The sequence below is a fragment of the Orcinus orca genome, chromosome 4, assembly GCF_937001465.1.
Source record: "Orcinus orca chromosome 4, mOrcOrc1.1, whole genome shotgun sequence".
NCBI classification, from domain to species: domain Eukaryota; kingdom Metazoa; phylum Chordata; class Mammalia; order Artiodactyla; family Delphinidae; genus Orcinus; species Orcinus orca.
In genome coordinates this window covers 32,333,686-32,351,416 of record NC_064562.1, presented here as the reverse complement: position 1 = coordinate 32,351,416, position 17,731 = coordinate 32,333,686, and the positions used below count along the sequence as shown (strand labels likewise).

Here is a 17,731-nt window from a genome sequence, read left to right as displayed (position 1 = left end):
TCATATCTATTGAACAAAATGAAGGAAAACTGCCCCTTATTTGGCCAAATAAATGGCCAAATTATTCTGCCAACTAACCTAAATTTGGGTGTTTGTATTGCCTTTAGTACTGCTAGTATCACCAAAATTCAAACTCCATGTATTCTGCTGTCCTCTCCAAAACCAAAACCCATAGGGAGCTTCAACCTCATGCTCCTCAGCAAATTATTTTCACAGTGAAACGTACTTAACCAAGTGCCATTTTAACCAACATCCCTGATAGGTACCCAGGCAACAGCAGTCCTTTTCAGTGCCTCGGCAACTTTTGTCAGCTAAAAATACCTTAAACATAAAGGGATATGCTAGTGTGGCTATGGTGGGTAACCTATTTGAAAAATATATAATTTAACACTGCCGGCTATTTCATTTATCCTTCTGTGATTTAAGGTATTTCAAAGAATTAGACTTTTCTTTCTGGAAATGTCTGAACATATTTCCTTGAATTCCCTAAAAATATATTTGGCTAGATTAGGTCATTAACTGCAAGAAAAATAAACACTATTATTAATAGCTATGGCTTGGAGAGCAGTTACAGTGTGGTCTGAACTATTTTAACAAATTCATACATTTGCCTTTTAGCTTCTTACTTTGAAGATTGCAAGGTTTCATATTTTAATGAAGATTCTAACAGATAGAAAAATATTGGGGAGTCACAGGAATGTAAGGGACAGCACAGGGAATATAGTCAATAATATTGTAATAACTCTGTACGTGACAGATGGTAACTAGACTTATCCTGGTGACCATTCCATAATATATAAAAATATCGAACCACTATGTTGTACACCTGAAACTAACATTGCATGTCAATTATAATTCAATTTAAAAAATATTAGGGAGGAAGGGAGGTTGATAATGAAATCCCCCTATACAGAGTCAATCTTATTTCACTCTTAAGGATACCCAGGGAACAGAGCCAGTACCAAACACAAGGGAAGGGGACTGCTGCAGAGTCATTTGCAGAGGTGGTCCCTGAATTCATACACGTACCAAATGTTACCAAATATTATTTTAGCTCAGGGTTTCTCAACCTCTACACTACTGATATTGTTAAAGAAAAAATATTCTGACACTTGCTAAAGCAGTAAGGAAGATTTTATTCAGGATTATCGCAATGGCTATCAACTGTTGCAATAGGGGAGAGCGATCAGGTTCAACTCTAAACACTGCAAAGACAGCTGGGAACTTATACTAACAATCAGAGTGAGGGGGTCAAGAGATGGAAAATTACTAAGACAAGACATCAAGGGTAGGGGGATTCTTATCAAACTGACCTAACAGGAGTCTTGCTGAACACAGGCCAGGGTGATCAGACATCAAGGGTGGGGGATAAGGAATTTGATCAGATAACAAGGGTGATCTGGTATGGAAAGCTAGCGTGCTGGGTTTCACTAAACTGACTCAGCAGAATCTTGCTAACACTGGGCTAGGCAGGCCAAAGACAGGATGGGGGCCAAGGCTGAGTGAGGCCTAAACAAGAAGGCTTGGAGGCGCCCAACTAAAGTCTGGGAAGGAAAGAGTCTTTGTCAACATCTTGGATCAGTTAAATCTTTGTCTTGAGAGGCCATTCTGTGCATCTGAGGATGTTTAGCAGCATCTCTGGCCTCTACCTACTGATTGCCAGTAGCACCTCCAACCCCCTCCACCCCCTCCCGCCCCCAGGTTGTGACAATCAAAAATGTCTTGAGACATTGAAACCACTGCTTTAGACCAAGGATTAGCAAACTTTTTCTGTAAAGGGCCAGACAGTAAATATTTTCGGCTTCGAAGAATACATATACATATTCTTCTTTGTCTTTTTTCAACCATTTAAAAATATATAAACTATTCTTAGCTGGTAGATCATAAAAAAATGCAGCAGGCCAGATTTGGTCATTGGTTGCCAAGCTCTACCTCAGACTACCACTTTCCAAGTAGATATAGACAGTATACATATACTATTATATTCAACAAAATACAGATTTACTTAAACTATGATTTGGGTCTTGGTAACTTTCTATCAATATTATTTTCTCAAAGGAGAAAGAACAGAATTAGAGGCAAAATCTTGTGGCAGTCCACATTATTATTATTTTTTTTTTTTTTTGCGGTATGCTGGCCTCTCACTGTTGTGGCCTCTCCCGTCGTGGAGCACAGGCTCCGGACATGCAGGCTCAGCGGCCATGGCTCACGGGCCCAGCCGCTCCGCGGCATGTGGGATCCTCCCGGACCGGGGCACGAACCCGTGTCCCCTGCATCGGCAGGCGGACTTTCAACTGCTGCGCCACCAGGGAAGCCCCACGTATGTTTTTACATTAGAAAAGTAAGCGAATTCACAATAGCCTGGGGAAAACTGCTCAAAATGCTCCCGCAAATCTGCCCTTTCCGCTCTAAACACAGCCCAAACCTTGCATTTCCATCCCTTGGTCTTCAGATCCCCAACTACATAGCGTTGATTTAGGAGTTTGTTTTTGTTGGTGTTTTTTAACTGACACTACTTTGGTTTCTGTTTAACATGTTTTTTCATACTCTCTCTCTTCATCTAACATTCTGGAATGCATCTCTAAAATTAATCTATCCCAGGCTACAGAGTCTATGAATATGAAGTAGGTCACTGGAACACCTTATCTTGCTTAAGGGTCAGTTACATTAACCCCCATGTGCCACAATCCTCTCAGCTTTTGCCTCTAGAAACAAATATGTCCTCATATATTAACAGGATTACCCTGGAAATGATGACATGCTAAAAATGACCCTAGGACTATCTAAAGGTTATACTACAATCCAGCTACTGAACGTGAGAATTTAAGCTATGTGGTACTCTTGTTTTTAACAGTTACAACAAATACAACTGAGAAGAAAAAAAAGACCCAGAACCTTGTATATTTCAATTCACTAGATTCCATTAGGCAAGGTCTAAATTACTAGGAAAAATGGAGAAAATATCTCTGAACAAATGCAGTAAAACATGTCTAACGTCATAGGCTATATCTGCCATGTGCTTATTCTTCTTTGATAAAACATCAACATTAAAATGTCTCCTTTGGGGGCTTCCCTGGTGGCTCAGTGGTTGAGAGTCCGCCTGCCGATGCAGGGGACATGGGTTCGTGCCCTGGTCCGGGAAGGTCCCACATGCCGTGGAGCGGCCGGGCCCGTGAGCCATGGCCGCTGAGCCTGCGCGTCCAGAGCCTGTGCTCCGCAACCGGAGAGGAGAGGCCACAACAGTGAGAGTCCTGCGTACTGCAAAAAAAAAAAAAAAAAAGTCTCCTTTGGGAGCTCCCTGGCAGTCCAATGGTTAGAACTTGGTGCTTTCACTGCAGGGGGCATGGGTTCAATCCCTGGCGGGGAACTAACATCCAACAAGCTGAGTGGTGTGGCCAAAAAAAATTTTTTTTTAATTCTCCTTTGATGCTGACACTGTAACTAGCAAAGCAGAAGCTTACCATATTCTTTTTTTTTTTTTGGCCACACTGCACAGTTTTCAGGATCTTAGTTCCCTGACCAGGGATCGAATCCGTGCCATCAGCAGTGATAGCGTGGAATCCTGACCACTGGACCGCAGGGGAATTCCCAGAAGGCATATTCTTTATTTTTGAATTAATTTATTTTCAAATCATAAAAACAATATATAGCCATTGCGGTATATAGAGCCATTGCAATATATAACCAACAATATAGAGAGAGAGAAAATATAAAGATAGTAAAAAGCACCACCACGAGATAAACTATTTTTAAAGCTTTAATATATTTCTTCCCAGTCTTTTTTCTATACTTTCTAATAATTTCATAAATCTTACTAAGTCAGAAGCATAATATATGTGTGTTTATACACACACTTGGCAAAAGGTTTCAACAAATAAGAGATCTATATTTTTAATGTCTTTCGCTCATTCTTTTATAAATCTATCATAAAAACCCAGAAATCTAGGGACTTCCCTAGTGGTCCAGTGGTTAAGAATCCGCACTTCCATTACAGGGGGCGTGGGTTCGATCCCTGGTGGGGGAACTAAGATCCCACATGCTACGTGGCATGGCCAGAAAATAAATAAATAAAAGTAAAATAAAATAAAAACAGAAATCTAAACAAAGTTATGTAAAAATGTACTGAGTCTTTCATTGAAGATTATTTCTAAGAGTGAAAAACGGGTACAAGCAATAATAAGAGAAGGATTAAATACATATGGGACATCCCTATAATGGAATGAAGGACAACTATTAAAATTGGATTTTTTTTAGAATTTAATGACTTGAAATTAAATCTTGATTCCTTCTCCTTCCATTTAATTTTACATCCCGAGCATTTTCCCCAGTCATTAAATTCTAAAAATAATCTAATTTATAAAATTTAGATTTTAGATTTCTTAATATCATTGCCAACGTTCTAGCAATTTACACTCGCACCAGCAGATTCTAGGGTACATCTCAATGAGCCTTTAAGAAGGTATACTCTTAAATCAACAAGTGCAAATACCTTGAAAATGTATTTCAATAATGATTCATGAAAGTAATTATTTAGATTTTTTAGATGCTTGTAATTAAATCTCCTAAAACATCCAAAAAAGTTGCTAATTTTATGTAAAGTGGCTAGAAACAAAAAGCGGTAAGACTCCTTTCAAATCCACATTTTATATATATACATTTCTTTAAGTGCTGACATACTGTTCTGCAAATTACTTACTAAACCTGCCTGTGACCACTTAAGAGGAAATCATCCTAAGCTGTGTAGCAGCTTCTAGTTACCACTCAAAAAGAAGCAACCGAAACAGACAATTAAAACAAGTTTCGTGAGTCATATGGTAGGGAAAGAATGGCATGCTATGACATCATATAAGAAGAAGCATTTAACCCAACCTGTTGGTTGGAAGGCAAATGGATCAGACAAGCCTTTCCAGGTGAAATGAAATCTAAGCTGAGTCCTGAATATGGAGATGAAGGTGTTAGCCAGGCAAATGGGGCAGTGAGGGAAGAGTACTCCAGGAAGAGGGAAGAGCGTATGCAAAGGCCCAGAGGAAGTAGAGAGAACGTGACATATTACAGGGAGTGCAAGTCGTTTACTACGGCTGGAGCACAGAACTGGCGTGGGAGAGCACTCTTCTTAGGGGCTCCAAAATTACAGAGGCCCTCCGTCTCCGGCCAGACTAGACTCTGGACTTTTTTGTATTGTTCTTTTATTAAAATAAATAGAAACTAAGGACCAAAAGAGGCAGAGACTCTTCCCAGCTCTCTTCCTTGTGGCAAGATTCTTCAAATGGTGGAATTGTCCTGTTCCTCCAAATTGGTGGGGCTTGCTCAACAATGAAGTAGATAATAGGGGGTTTGCCCAACACTGGAGGACCAGTCGAGGAGGGTGAGTCTGGCAGATGCAGGCAAGTGTCATGATGAGATTTACTGCTAGGAAGAATAACACTCTGGCAGTAATATAAAGAAATGGATGGAAAGAGGACACCGTTATAACAGCGGGGGCAAACAATGAAGGAGGTCCGGACGAGAATACCTACGATGGAATGCAGAGAAATGGAAGTGTGCTTTGAAGACAGACTAAGTAGGTGGACTGGAGAGGACTGAGCAGACGTCCAGGTAAAGGGGAAGGGTAATCCTAGATGTCTAGCTTGGGCTACTGAGAAAGGAAGGCAGCAGAGCACAATGATTAAGATTCCTCGCTCTGGGGCTTCCCTGGTGGCGCAGTGGTTGAGAGTCCGCCTGCCGATGCAGGGGACACGGGTTCATGCCCCGGTCCGGGAAGATCCCACATGCCGCGGAGTGGCTGGGCCCGTGAGCCATGGCCGCTGAGCCTGCGTGTCCGGAGCCTGTGCTCCTCAACGGGAGAGGCCACAACAGTGAGAGGCCCGTGTACTGCAAAAAAAAAAAAGAAAAAGAAAAAAAGATTCCTCGCTCTGGGATTCCATCTCTACCAGATAATGGTTTTGTGACCTTGGGAAAGTTACTTCAACTCCATGTCCTTCAGTTTCTGCATCTGTATAGTGGGAATAACAGTAAAGTCTATCTCAAAGGATTTTGTGAGGAGTTACATGGAAGTTCTCAGAACAGGACCTGGCATGTAGAAGATGCTGGATAAGTATTAGTCATGTAAAGGGTGATGGTGATGCCATTCGCCAAGATGGAGAACACGAGAGGAAGTGCAGATTCCAGGGGAGAAGAATGATGAGTTCAAGCTCAGATATGTTAACCTAATCTGCCTGCAGGACATCCAGGAGGCAGCCGATGACATGGGGCTACAGCTCCGAGGAGAGTTGTGAGTGTCAGATGCTACTTTATAAAGGGTGGTGCTAAGGAGACATCTGAGCAAGGACCTGGCAGACAGGAAGAAGCAGGCCCCAAGGGGACAGCACCTAGTGAGATGTGGAGAAAAGAACTCGGGCAGTCCCTAGGGAACACCGACATTCAAAGGATAGACAGAGGGAAACAGACTGGGAAGGAGCAGTCACAGAGACAAGAGGAAGACTCACAAAAAATAATTCTAATAAAGCTGCACCGTAAAAACTAAAGAAACAAAAACATGAATGACATTGAGATAAGGGCGACATACCACAGTGCACAGGGAATCAGCTTAGAGATTGGAAATCAAGGGTAGGGACAAAAAGATCTCAATAAAAAATAGTATTCCCTAAGAACCAGCATTTACAGTTTACTAATTTTTTTTTATAAATTACCTAGAAGAACCACAGAGTGAAATCTCCAAGTTTATAAGACGCAGAGAGCTCTTTTAGTGAGCGGACTGCCTTACCAATGAGGATACGCCTGCGAAAAATCTCATACAGTAATCTGAGTAGCCAAGAAAGAATCACATTTTTCAAGGAAAGAAAGCAGAACATAATGGCTTCACTGAAAAATAATGCAAACTGCATTTTGAAAATAAAGTTCTGGCCCCGAAGCCTTCAGTTACTGAACACAAAAAAGCCACTTTAAATCACATCACTTTGGGGCTTAGAGGAAACAGAGATAGTCATTGGTCCAGATCGTAGATATGGGAACTATTCTGGAAATCTTGCTGAAAAGCAGATAACTGAGTCATCCAAGACCACTGGGTCAGAATCTCAGGGTACGAGGTTAGGAAAAATGTACCACTTTCTGACAATTTTTAAACAAGCTTACCAGACAATTCACGTGCACACCAACATTTGGGAAGCCCTGATCTACCTGAGCAGGAGACCAAGGGCTAAAGAAAATGAATGGCTTGGACAACAGCACACAGCTAACGAGAGCATCTAGAGCAGTTCTCAAACTCTAAAACGCATCAGAATCATCCAGAGAGCTTGTTTAATACAAATTTTTGAGCTCTACTCTCAGCGTTTCTGATTCAGCCCAAGAATTCACATTTCTAACAAGTGTCCAGGTGAGGCTGCTGCTGCTCACCTGGGGACCACACTTCGCAAACCTCTGGTCCGGACCAGTCATTAGAGACTCTTCTCTGAGTACATCAACTCAATGCAGCCTGTACCCTTAAAGAAAAGGCAGGGTATTTCAGGAATGAGGCTGAAAGTGAAATAGAAAAACATGACAAAATATAAATTTCATACATGTATTCTAAGCCCTTCTGGTCAATTGGAAGAGTCATAGAAAGCCGGAAAAGACACAGACTAAGCTAGAGTGAAATTATAAGGGTCAGGGAACATGAGAAGAGACCAAAATGACTGAATAAATAAAAAAACTAAATTCACAAAACAAGGTAGAGACAGGTCATGATTTTAAAATCCGTAAAATTATGAAAAGGTATGTGCAGAATGAACCAATTTCAGAATGACAGCATTAGGCAGCTGGTTTGATTATTTGACTGTGAGAAGTCGTTTTTAAGTCTCTTTTTTGTGTTATTTACTCAGAACATCCCAAAACAGTCTTGAGGCTAAATTTTAACTCAAAACAACTTTTGAAAATGGTTTCCCACTGGTCCCACACAAAGCCAGGGAAGCCACGGAGAAACATTCCTCACTCACCACCTCAATTCTGCATGACTCAGACATTCTGGTATTACATTAGAAAGAACAGCATTCCAAGGCTACTCTAACTGCTCCTCTTTTCTCATATAGACAGCCCTTAGCCCTGAAACACTACATTCAAATACAGAATTCTCTCAACAGCTCAGAATATCTGTAATTGTCTCTGTCTACCTGCTATTTGTCTCACTGTCCTGAGAACACATCCAAAATCCATAACGATGAATTCCACTGACAGCATCTCCTCAGGACTGTCATGCACATATTACATCATATTGTCTTCACCTCTTTTCAAACCCATTTTCCACTTGTGGTTCTTACTGTGCTACCTCTAGTATCCGCTGTCATTTCCTCCAAAGAAATACACCTAAGTGTTAGATCCTTTCATTATCCATTTAACTCCTACATCCAGCTAAGCTGCTCCCTCTACCTTCTAACTATCCTTGCCCAGGCTTTCCTCTTTGTTACATATATTTGCTTTTGTACTCTCCCCACCCAACTCCCAACACCCTCCTGTCTTCCCCAAAATAACCTGACTTCCAAAGGCACAATATCTGGTTTTTGACCTTTTCAAAGCCAGTGTAAATATCATTCTGTCAACACATATACTGCTATTTAGAGCTAAGAGGCAAAAACAGGATCTAAGTAACTTCTGCTACCCAGACAGGTGAATGGTTCAAGCTGGCTTAGGTTTTTCCCAGGATTCATTACAGGCTATTCTTCATCATAAGAATGTCAATTCTGCTTCTGGCCTTGAAACTAAAGCTTCCTAAGACATTAGGGGATCTCTCATTGGCCGAGCCCTATAAGAGGACACAGACACAAACAGACAGACAGACACACACACACACCCCTACCTGAAGACCAAAACTCAGAGTTTACCATCATCAAATTCCAAATATAATAAGTCATTGCCCACCAAATAACTAACATAAAACTTAAACACAGGCTCTATGCTTACCTACAATTATTAAATCTCAGTCTAAGGTGAGCTTCAAATCTATGCAATACTGTTTTGTTTCTGAAATATATTCTTAATTAGAAGCAAGAGACTTAATGGGAATTGCTACATAGATCCAACAGTGACATTATGACTGTCTGTTTGTCCTTTCCTTATCCTAAACTGTCTTTAAAAATACAAACTTCACTGCAATAAGTAGTGTTGGGAAAACCAGATATGCACATGCAAAGGAATGAATTTGGACCTTTACTCTACACCATATACAAAAAGTAACTCAAAATGAATCAAAGACCTAAAATAAGACTTAAAACTATGAAACTCTTAGAAGAAAACATAGGGGAAATGCTTCATGATACTAGACTTGGTAATGATTTCCTGCATAAGACACCAAAAGCATAGACAACAAAAGTGAAAACAGACAAATTGGACTACATCAAAATTTAAAACTTCTGTGCATCAAAGGACATAATTAACAGAGTAAAAGGGCAGCCTACAGAATGGGAGGAAATATTTGTAAACCATATATCTGATAAAGGGTTAATATCCAGAATATGTAAAGAACTCCTACAACTCAACAACAAAAAGACAAATGACCCAATTAGAACATGGGCAAAGGACACTGACTAAATATTTTTCCAAAGAAGATATGCTAACAAGCATATGAAAAGATGTTTAACATTACTAATCATTATGGAAATGCAAATCAAAACCATGAGATATCAGGATGGCTACTATCAAAAAACAAAACAAAACAAAAAACAGTGTTGGTGAGGATATGGAGAAACTGGAATGCTTGTGTACTATTGGTAGGAATACAAAATGGTGTAGCTGCTGTGGAAAACATTATGGTGGTTCTTCAAAAAATTAAAAATAGAATTACCATATGATCCAGCTATTCTACTTCTAGATATATACCCAAAATAGCTGAAAGCAGGAATTCAAACAAATATTTATATACCCATGTACAAGTAGCATTATTCATAATAGCCAAAAGGTTGAAGCAACCCAAATGTCCATCAATGAATGAATGGATGCACGAAATGTGGTGTGTATGTGTATTTATGTGTGTGTGTATGTGTGTGCATGCGTGTGGGTATAATGGAATATTATTCAGCCTTAAAAAGGAAGGAAATTCTAACACATTCTACAACATGGATGAATCCTGAGGACATTACTCTAAGTGAAATAAGCCTGTCACAGGAAGACAAACACTGTATGAATCCACTTCCATGAGGTATCTAGAAGAGTTAAATTCATAGAGACAGAAAGTAGAATGGTGGTTGCCAGGCACTGGGGGAGGGAAGAATGGGGAGTTGTTTAATAGGTAGAGAATTTCAGTTTTGCAAGATGAAAACATTCTGGAAATTGGTTGCACAATAATGTGAATATACTTAACAATACTGGAACTATACACTTAAAAATGGTTAAAATGGTAAATTTTGTGTTGTGTATTTTAACACAATTTTTTAAGTACAAACTTAATGAAATATTTTCTTGTAATAGACTTAACTTATAAATCTATAGTCACATTTTTATCTTACATAAAGTGTATTATCTCTTAATACTAACATGCACAGAATGCTATAATATATATGTCTTTGAAAGTAAAGGTATAATCTGTAGAATTGAAAATATCTAAAAAATAACACATTTTATACACAAAGCTTACATTCTGTAAAATTAATAACTTTATAGGAAGGGTTACTAAAGAATGCACATGATAATGAAAATAACATGGCATCAAAGTCTAGTACTTGATGTTAATACTCCATTTCATGTAGGGTATTCAAAGAGCTTCATAAAATCTCAGAGCACTATAAAGAAAAGATTTCACCTGTCTAAACCATAAATTGCACAGCAAAGCTTTCATCACAATGTTTACTGAAAAATGCTTGACTGGATGCTAGAGTAGCATAGCACAGACTCCAGGGGCCTCTAATACCTACCTTTGGTGCTCCAAGGACAATGGTGCTTCAAGGACAAAGGACGACTCTGCCTGAAAAAGTTTCAACGTCACACCCTCTACCGGACTCTTAATCGCCCTCCTCACCAAGTTGCAGTGGTTACGAAATTCCTGAGCCCACCTGGGCGACGGGACCTGTCCCAAATAAGGAAAGGCATCTGCCCTGTCCCACTCCCACCCTATAGAAGGAAGGTATATGTGCCTCAACCAATCAGTAAATGAAATTTTCACCTTGGACCGTTCTTTTATTTTCTGCCTATAAAAACTGATCAATAGCACATGTTTGGGCTCGACTCTCCCAGACTACTAGGAAGTCAGCCCGCTGTTCTGGCAGTGACCCTTCTCTCTAATAAATTCTATCTTCTTTACATTCTGCCTTGTGTCTGGAAATTCTTTTCCAACCCGCGTTCGGACCACGACACTACCCCGTTGCTCTTTACCCTCCATCTGAATAAGATATCTGACGTACGACTTACTGGCAAATTAAGAAGATATTTCATAAAGATATTTCAAAAAACTTAGTATTCAGCATCTAGAGGTTAAAAAACAGATTCATCTATTTACATCCAATGAAAAATATATCCATTTTGAATTTAGACATAAAGTTCAAAGTATAGCTTTATTCAGTTACATTCTTAATTTGATCTAATAATAAGCTATTTGAGAACATAACCCTGTGTCACAACAGTATACTAAAAGTACTGCCACTGTTTTATTCAAAGCAAAAATTAAGGTGATTACAACACCTTTAAAACCAAAAATACAAAGATTAGGTACAAGTATGCTTTTATTGCATTGGGGGTGTCAATCTTGGGTGGTATTTACTTGTAAAACGCAGATTCCCAAACCCTTCCCCCTAGCACTCTGATTCAGATTCTGATACACTAGATGGTGGCCTACTAATTTGTATTTTCAATGTGCTTTTTAACAAGCACTCTAACAAGGCTTTGAGAAACAATGCAAAACACACCTCTAATAAGATGCTAATTACAGTGCCTTAGAGGTATACCTTATGAGGAAGTTAAATCTCATCTTATTCAACCTGATAAACACAGGAATCCTTTCTACAATACTGACAGATAGACTGATTGATCAATTTTAATAAGAAAGAATACCAACATTTACATACAAATAAATAGCATATGCTTCTCTGTAAACTACAAGTCTAATCACTTATTTTAACAAGACTACCATTGCTTGAAACTTAGAGTCACCTCTTTCGAGAATTAACTTTCAATACAGTGTATAAGCCTTCAAACACATATACAATTATAAAAAGAGAAACTGGTTTCATTACGTTATTGCTCCTGATCAAAATTAGAACTCCCCAGATTCCGTAGCTCTGAAGACATTTAGATTACTTCCCAAATACACCCTCACAGGGTTGAGATTTGCCACCACAGAAAATAGGATGTTTAGATACATGTTTATGTATGGCGAAGTTGCTTTGCTGTGCACCTGAAACTATCACAACATTGTTAATCGGCTATATTCCAATGTAGTTTAAAAAGAAAGAAAATAGGGGCTTCCCTGGTGGCACAGTGGTTAAGAATCCGCCTGCCAATGCAGCAGACACGGGTTCGAGCCCTGGTCCGGGAAGATCCCACATGCCGCGGGGCAACTAAGCCCATGTGCCACAACTACTGAGCCTGCGCTCTAGAGCCCGCGAGCCACAACTACTGAGCCCGCGTGCCTAGAGCCCCTGCTCCACAACAAGAGAAGCCACCGCAATGAGAAGCCCGTGCACCACAACGAAGAGTAGTCCCCACTCACCGCAACTAGAGAAAGCCCATGTGCAGCAACGAAGACCCAACACAGCCAAAAATTAATTTTTTTTTTTTTAAAAAGAAAGAAAATAGGATGTTTAAAAGAATGCTACCAGAGGATCAAGATGCAGTTCCCAAAGAAAAAATGTTTAAATGTTTTGAGAAGAGGAGAGAGTGTAGCCTCTCAGAAACACTGCTTTGAACAAGATAATGTTCACCTCTGTGGACAGGCAATGTTGCCTGCCATTCCAGTAAACAAAGAATGTTGCTGCCATTCTAGTAAACAAGGACCAAGCCATCAGCTGCTGCAGCATCCCACCCCACCACCACTGATGGTACGCCCTGAGGGGAATTCAGGATAGAGAAAAACAGGAAGCATTTTGTGCTTTGGATACTGGCCCTAGATAGTTAAGATGCATATCTAAGGAATAATTTCATTCAGCCCAGATTCTTACATCTCCCCTTACATAGAAAAGCATTAAAATCATTAACTTGCAATGTCTATTTTTGTGATTAGCAGTTATCTTTTGATGTTCAGCTACATTTTTGTTCCAGCCCAATACGCCTATGCATCCTGGCTCCTCCCTAAACTCTCTGGAGCAGCTCCTCAGAGGTATCTGAGAGGCTGTCTCCTGGCCTATAGTCCTCAGTAAGGTCCCTGAATAAAACTTAACTCGAAACTTCCAGGTTGTGCATTTTTCTTCTGTCAACACTTGGATGTGTAAATTCAAGTAGGCTTACTTTTTTTTAAGTTTATTACTGAACATTACTGAACACATCTCAATAGTAATAAGAAAAGATGACATTACCTGTGAGTGCTCTCTTCACGAGCCTTCTGCTAGGTTGCGTTTGCTCACTTCACTCTATCAGAGGGGCAGAAAAGATTTCTCCAACACTTGGCACTGCTGGCAACTCCCAGAAGAAGACTTCCAAAATCTACAGAAAGGAATTAAAAAAAAAAAAGCCCCAGAATCATTGATACACCACAAAAAAACCCAATCTAAATTTCTCCAGTTTTTCTCCCCCATATTTACCACCATTTGTTGTGCACTGAGTGGGTTCTCCTCAGATTGCACTTATTATTAAAAAAAAGTTATAAACAAGGGACCTCCCTGGTAGTCCAGCGGTTGAGGGTCCGCACTCCCAGTGGCAGGGGGCGTGGGGGAGTGGGGAGGTGGCAGGGTTTGCCCCTGGTCGGGGAGCTGGATCCCGGGTGTCCCAGCTAGGAGCCTGCATGCCGCAACTAAAGATCCCGCATGCTACAATGAGGATCCCGCAAGGGGCAACGAAGATCCTGCGTGCCACAGCTGAGACCCAGCACAGCCAGACCAATAAATAAATAAATATATATTTTTTATATTTTTTAAGTTATATGCAAAAATCAAATCTTTACTTAGAATTCTGAATGCTAGCCAGAAATGAAAGACTCCCACTGGGTAGCAGAAAGTAGAGAAGGATTCTTCTGTCCTCCAAGAGATGGTAAGTATATACTTCTTTTAGAAGAGAAAAAAATGTGAAACTAAATAAATCCATATCCATGCATCAGCAGCATCATAGTATAAGGACAACAAAATATAAAATAGCAAGGAGAGGATCACAAATAACTTTCGTAACCTGCTTTTTTAAAAGTGTGATACTCCCCAAATATTCCCTGGTACCTCTGACCTATCCAAACACTGAGAGTTGAAAGTTTAGTTTCTGCCATCCCATGGGTAAAGTTTACTTTGGTCTTAGACGCACATTGCATATCATCAGGCCTAACTGGGAAGATAAGTTTCACAATACAAATGCATGGCTTAATCCCTACTGTACAGGCAGAAAAACATAAGCTTAAAGAAGGCTGGGAAATTATCCCACCTAAGATAAACAGTGCAGAGAAGAGGTGCCCCGGAAAGGACAGCAAAGAGACTAACCCCAAGCGGTTAGAGCATGAAAGGCAGAAGCTAATGCAAATGCTGAACAAACCCCATGAGAAGCCGCTATTCTAGATCAGAACAGGTGCAAGCTAGAGACAATGACCAAGAAAAAACAATTTTTAAGAAAACAATAAATACTATACTTAGTTAAAGCATGGGAACCATTTAAATGCCCAATAACTGGGGAAGAAGAGTTAAGTAAATGTGACAAAAAGACATAATTTAGTTAACCACGATTTTGTTAGCTGTCAGAAAATTTTGAGTTTTAATAAAGTGAGAAAACGCCATTTATCACATAAAGAAGAAAGAAAAAACAGAGTACAATGCTGTAATTACATATGATCACGATCACTTACGCAAAGCAAGAAACAAGAAGCAACTTGTTCTGATATAGTTAGAAGTATTTATAAGTGAAATTCCCCGACTTTAGATGGGTTAAGGTGAGCAATTCAAGTCAGAGTCTAGTACAACAAATAGGTCTTTTCAAAATCTCTGCGTAGCAAGGATGCACCACTCACTAACATAATAATTTTTCTGGAACAGCCCTGTATATTAAAGGATGGTTCCCTATAAGTCACTGTAAGAGGTTTTGTGTGTGTGTGTGTGTGTGTGTGTGTGTTTGACCTATAGATGTCTCAAAGACTTGGAATGCAATACCTTTTCTTATAACAAATGTTTTGTGAAAGGGAAAAAAATGGAGGAAGGGACCTCAACTTGACCTAAAGCTTCAAAACTAGGCACAGTTGTAATGCCTGGGCACCAAAGAGTGCGTATGGGGCATGAGAAGCAAAGGATAACATTTGACAAGCAAATAAACAAATTCTTCTTATTAAAATTTTGTCAGTACCTTCAAATCCACCCTCTTCACTCTACTCAATTATAAAGCACCTGGGGGCTTCCCTGGTGGCGCAGTGGTTGAAAGTCTGCCTGCCGAAGCAGGGGACACGGGTTTGTGCCCCGGTCTGGGAAGATCCCACATGCTGCGGAGCGGCTGGGCCTGTGAGCCATGGCCGCTGAGCCTGTGCGTCCAGAGCCTGTGCTCCGCAATGGGAGAGGCCACAACAGTGAGAGGCCCGCATACCGCAAAAAAAAAAAAAAAAAAATTATAAAGCACCTGGGACCTTGCAGTATAATTCATAATCAAATCTCCGGGCATTTATTCGCAAGCCGTTTTAAAATGGCTTACAAGCAAGAGAATTCTACTTCTTCCATAATACCATATGAACTGTTTTATCATCGTGTCCTGGAGAGAGACAGGCTCTCCTACCGCCTCTTAAGAATTACAGATTGCTTCCAGATGCTTTTCAGGTGATTTCAAGCCTTTTCTCATTCTGTGACTCTTGAATTACGAAAGGGCATCTCTAATTCATGAGAAATACTGCTCCCACTTCAGTGTCCATTAACATACATTCTCCCCTTCCACTACATTGTAGGCACTCACACACGTATGCTTTTAGTTAGGTAATAATGCCTCCCTGTGTATCAGTCAGGGCTTTACTGAGAACCACTCATATTTTACCATCGTGATTCCGCTAGCAGCCACACTTTGAGACTTCAAAGGAGGCTGAGTCCCTTGACAGTGATGCACAGAATGACATCAAAAGCAAGGTTAAACAAAACTCAAGTAAAGGGAAAGGACTCTCTTAAAATTCACTGGGTCTTGGTAATTCTCTCATTATCACCTCATTTAAAAGCAAAGTATGTCTCCTGCTAAAATGTGGGGAAGTTGGCAGTTAACAATTCAGTCACACTCAAATCTCTGCCCAGGCAAGTGCTTTCCTTCTAACAAAACGTGCTATCTCCACACAGCAAAACCAAATCCAGCCTCAGAATCCTTCTGGGCAGTGGCTATGTCACATCCCTAAATTCAACAGAGGAACAAAATTTAAACCTCATTTCCAGATGGCATAAATTCAGTGAATTCAGACCTCTACTGTGCTGAGTGCATAAATCTGTTAACAGGCAAAGAGTGCACAAAAAGCACAGCAAACCGCCAAATGAACACTGTGTGTTGTGGGCAGAGAGAATTAATATCCACATCACAGATTTCTCTCTGTATCGACGAAATGAATGCAGAGGGGCGTTTTTACAGGAGGTGTGGATTTTTCCATAGCACTGGATTAACTGACCCGTGTTATAATCAAGTGCTTTCCTGGAGAGTAATTAACAAATCAATCAATCAACTACAAGTTTTCAAATACGTGGAGTTGACGATGAGTTAATTATTGAATAATTTCATTCTCCAAAAGAGCCGAACTGTGACAGGTTATGTGGAAACTTGCAGAGAAGAACAAAATGTTCTACCAAGGCCCACCGTCTTCACTATTCCACTTAATATTAATAAGGGACTTCCCTGGTGGCGCAGTGGTTAAGAATCCGCCTGCCGATGCAGGGGACACAGGTTTGAGCCCTGGTCCGGGAAGATCCCACATGCCACAGAGCAACTAAGCACATGAGCCACAACTACTGAGCCCACGTGCCACAACTACTAAAGCCCACATGCCTAGAGTGAGTGCTACACAACAATGAGAAGCCCACACACTGCAAGTGAAGAATAGCCCCCTCTCACTGCAACTAGAGAAAGCCCAAGCCTGCGTGTGGCAACAAAGACCCAACACAGCCAAAAATAAATAATTTAAAAAATAATTAATTTTTTAAAAAGAATATTAATAATAACTCAAGAGTCTTAAAATGGTTGGATCTAAACTCAGTCCCTGAATTTTATAGATGATAAAAATAAAGCACAGGGAAGCTAAGTGACTTTAGGGAAGACAGAGGTAGAACCCGTATCTTCCAACCCACGGTGATGCGATCTTCTCCACATTAAACTCACAATTCCTCAACTATCTACCCATTAAGTCTATTTCATTTCCCTCAAACAGCAAAGCTTTTAAAGCTTTGGGAAAAGTGGAACCAAATGAAGCTTCAACCTCCAGTTTCCATCCAATCAATCCCTGAGATTTTACATTAGTTATATAGATTCTCTTCTTCACCCAAGAAATACAGTGTAATTTGGATCACCTTGGGAAGGTCCCAACCATGAAACAAATGAGTGAGCTACAGCACATCACCGAGGAGGAAGAGCAGACAGAGACAGACTACAGCCATCTCAGAAATGAATCAAGGATACTGACTGATCAAAATATACAACGGGG

General features: G+C 40.2%; 1 protein-coding gene across 13 annotated transcripts in view; it reads right to left on the bottom strand.

The window, feature by feature from the left end:
- Positions 1 to 17,731, bottom strand: part of FHIP1A (FHF complex subunit HOOK interacting protein 1A) — a 269,760-nt gene that overhangs the window by 176,823 nt on the left and 75,206 nt on the right. For 12 of the 13 annotated variants that reach the window (XR_007476995.1, XM_033403192.2, XM_033403199.2 and 9 more), the window contains one exon: positions 13,470 to 13,596. The exons of the other annotated variant lie outside the window; for it this stretch is intronic. The gene's annotated coding sequence lies outside the window, so the exon portion shown is untranslated. The remainder of the gene's footprint in view (positions 1 to 13,469; positions 13,597 to 17,731) is intronic. 13 annotated transcript variants of the gene reach the window in all.